The sequence below is a fragment of the Priapulus caudatus genome, unplaced genomic scaffold (genome assembly GCF_000485595.1).
Source record: "Priapulus caudatus unplaced genomic scaffold, Priapulus_caudatus-5.0.1 Scaffold570, whole genome shotgun sequence".
NCBI classification, from domain to species: Eukaryota; Metazoa; Priapulida; class Priapulimorpha; order Priapulimorphida; family Priapulidae; genus Priapulus; species Priapulus caudatus.
Window position 1 is genome coordinate 32,033 of NW_014577631.1, and position 4,004 is coordinate 36,036.

Here is a 4,004-nt window from a genome sequence, read left to right on the forward strand (position 1 = left end):
TGCGGCTTCTCGAATACAGAGCATTGGCATTTGTGTCAAACCCAGCTTACACACACACGACTTTGTGCAGGCTTACTACACCTAGCCCATTACGCGGTTCCTTGTTCTCACCTGACTCGTTTTATCTCTTGCTAATAGGCTCAATCATTCAATTGCCATCCGTTTCGTTTGTTTTGATTTGCGTTCGGATAAATGCGATGAGATGATGGACGCGAGTAAGATTTTGCGGAATTGCTGAGTTAATTGTCAATGCTGATGGATGGGTGCTAAATATTATCGCTCGTTGCTACATTGAAATCTATTTATCATCAATGTTGTTTTACAATTTGCATTCCGGATTGGTCGGACATGACTGGCAGGATAATTCAGTGATTGGCTCTATATTGATTTAGGCTCTGAGCAACTAACTTACTTTTGAGCTCGGTCGACACGTTGTAGAGATCTGTTACGAACCGCGTTTGGAGAAATGACGAGTATGCGGCCTCGTGCGTGTGCGCGCAAACACGAGCGAGCGTTTGTTATTTAGTCAGTACAGACTGAGAAGCGACCACTTGCTTTACGTCAAAATGTCCACATATATGATGACATTATTTGATACATGTATGTGTCTACATCGGGCTTCCTAAATGACAGAAGCATTGCGGTAGGTGATACCCTAATTTGCTTATATTCTGACCGAATTCGCCTATATTCTGTAGGCCTGAACAGGGATATGAAATCAGTCGCCTTCCGATTTCTTTGCACAGCGCGCCGACATCACCCATCGGTGCGCGTCATCTGTTTACAGGCAGCCATCGATCGATATCGAGTGATGGCAAGCGTTATTGTATCGCTAAGTGTTTTAGGCGCTCCGTACTTTACGGTGACGCAGGTTTTCGGCGCGCTGGAAGATGTCTGTCGCATAATGTCGGTCGCCAGTGCGCGCCGGTGTGTCTGTTTCTCTCTCTCTCTCTCTCTTTCTCTCTCTCTAAGATTATCAAGGAATTAGAAACGGTGTTCCTAGAGAAGGTTAACCCTTTGACGATCATGACAACGGCTGGATCGGTGAGACGGTTGAGGAAGAGCTTTCAATGGTTGAGGCAGTCGGTGCAAGATGGATACAGCGAGCTGGGAAATCGCATGAACGAGGTGAGGGGGAGGGAGAAGGGGAGTGATAGAGGGAGAGAGAAAAAGAGATCTGGGTGAGTGGATGAGAGCATGCAAACGCAAGAGAGAGCGAGAGGGGGAATGAAGAGTGCGGGGTGTGCAATGGAGGGAGAGAGGGAGAGAGGCAAAACGAGAGAGAGAGGGAGAGAGCGCGCGCGCCCGAGAGATAGACAGACAAAAAGGCCGAGAGAGAGAGAGAGCGCGAGAATAGAGAGAGAGAGAGAAAGAGAGAGAGAGAGAGAGAGAGAGAGAGAGAGAGAGAGAGAGAGAGAGAGAGAGAGAGAGAGAGAGCGCAAGAGGATCGAGGGAAAGAGGGGGAGAGAAAGAATACTAAAAAAATAAAGCATCAAATATTGAATGATAAAGAGAGCCAACGGAGAAGCAAATGTATACAAGGAGCCTGGTCCACTGTACGTTGTGAAGAGTAATACGCCTCCCTTCCATTACCAATGGGCTACTGCTCAAAGAAAGCTACCTTCACCCGAACAATGTGTGGCCTTATCCGGTTACGAAATCTTCTAATTAAATACGAAGTTGGCAATGCGACATCAAAAGGCAGCACTGAGGCTTTTTCAAGCTGACGTTTCTCCTTCATCGAGGACGAGAGGAAGTTCAAGCTGCGATCGCGCGTACCCTTCTCGTACTGTGTGTACGCAGTGAAGGGACTCGCGTGTTTACGGTTGAGTTTGTAGAATGGCCACCACAGATCACATTCTAACCATTGTTAGTATGAGATAGTAGCCAGTGGGATGCGGACGGGAATTTTGGCGATTTTGATACTGCATTCATAGATTTGTATTTTACCGTGCCCGCCGTAAATGCTTTCCATTGGTACAGCAATGCCGACCAGTTGGCGATCAGTTACGCATGCATGTTTTTTTGTAAAAACGTAATATTCGATTAATAAGTTTTCATATCTTTAATTATGTTGACCTTCCATTTCACAAAAGTGTTCATTATGACGACTATAGACTGTAACATAACACAGGAGCAGTAGTAGACTGAGTGAAGCGGAGAATGAAGTATCAAAATAAAAAATGGTATTCTCACGTACGTCGCACCTCAACAAGTGTGCGAACGAGCGTGGTGTGCATGGGTGACTCACTCACTCACTCACTCACTCACTCACTCACTCACTCACTCACTCACTCACTCACTCACTCACTCACTCACTCACTCACTCACTCACTCTATTTTTCTCTCATTCTCCCACTCTCTCGCTCCTTATTCCCATGGCGGGATATAAACCACGTTAGCATGCTGTTGCCAAGTACACTGGAGATGAGATACAAGGATTCGTCCATTACTTTATTACTTTATTACTCGATATAGTTACTCGATATATACATCGTTATACGGAGCAGCAGTGCCGGTGTGCATGGCGCTGCGGAAAGGACGCACTATCGACTGACGGCGTCTGGTAGTGGTGCGCGCAGTCGAACACGCCGCGGCGCAAGCTCATTCTCACCCGCGCGTTGTCGGTGAATGCGAATGCATAGTGTCGCAGCTCCGGCTACACGGCTACAGTGCACGACGATACGACAGCCGTTTTTGACAGCGGCGTCTAGTTTGCAACAGGGGTATAGCGTCGTCCAGTGTCCTGCACATTGCTTCAGCTCGCGTAAGTACCCTAGGACGTAATTTGTAACATATAGCGGCGCGAATAAAATGTTGCTATGATGGTGAGGTGCAAGGTAGTGTAACGTAGCGGCACGCTGTAACAGCATAGATAGGCGGATGAACGGGTGGATGGACGTAAGGATGGACGTATGGACGGACCAATGAACGTATTGGGAAATAAATGGACGAACGGACGGACGGATGGGCGGATTGACGGACAGACGGACAATCGAACGGACGGACGGACAAATGTGTGGGCGGACAAAAAGACGGATAGACGGATGGACGGATAGGCGGATAGGCGGATAGGCGGATGGACGGATGAACTAATAGACGGATGAACGAATGGACGGATAGACGTAGGCATGGATGAATAGATCAATGAATGGATGGATGGATGGATGAATGGATAGATGCATCAATGGATGGATGGATGAATGGATGGATGGATGTGTGGATGAATGGATGGATGGATGAATGGATGGATGGATGTGTGGATGAATGGATGGATGGATGAATGGATGGATGGATGGATCTGTGGATGGATGTATGGATCGATGTACGGATGAATGTATAAATGGATGTATGGATGTATGGATGGATAGGTAGAGGATGGATGGATGCCTGCAGCGTGTGTGTTGCGCGTGCGTATGTGTGTGTGTGTGTGCGTGCGTGCGTGCGTGCGTGCGTGCGTGCGTGCGTGCGTGCGTGCGTGGCATGCGTTGATATATATAATATATATAATAATATATATATATATATATATATATATATATATATATATATATATATATACATGTATATACATATATTAAGTAAAGCGTAAAAGCAAAACGGGGGGCAGATGCCATGGATAAAGCCATATCTGTCGCACCTTGCCAATCACGTCAACATCAGTGCTGTTCATCACGGGTTGTATTCGGATAGGCTTCTCTCAATCAGCCTTGCGGCTGCTGCACTAATAAGCGATTTATTCTGTGGTTGACGATACGTGCTATCGAAGGCAGCCGAGTGACTACGATGCGAGGCGAAGCTGCTCGGCACGTCACTTTGTGGTACCCGAGTCGCGTCCAAATTAGGACCCAAATTACGATCGCTCGAGCTCACACCCAATTAGGGCAAACATATGCGTGAAGATGCTGGCCGTCGAGGAGAGGCATGAAAATGCTAATGCAGCGAATTCGTTTTAATTAAGGCTAAAAATGAACGTGAAAATTTCGAGTAAATTGTCGTCCGAG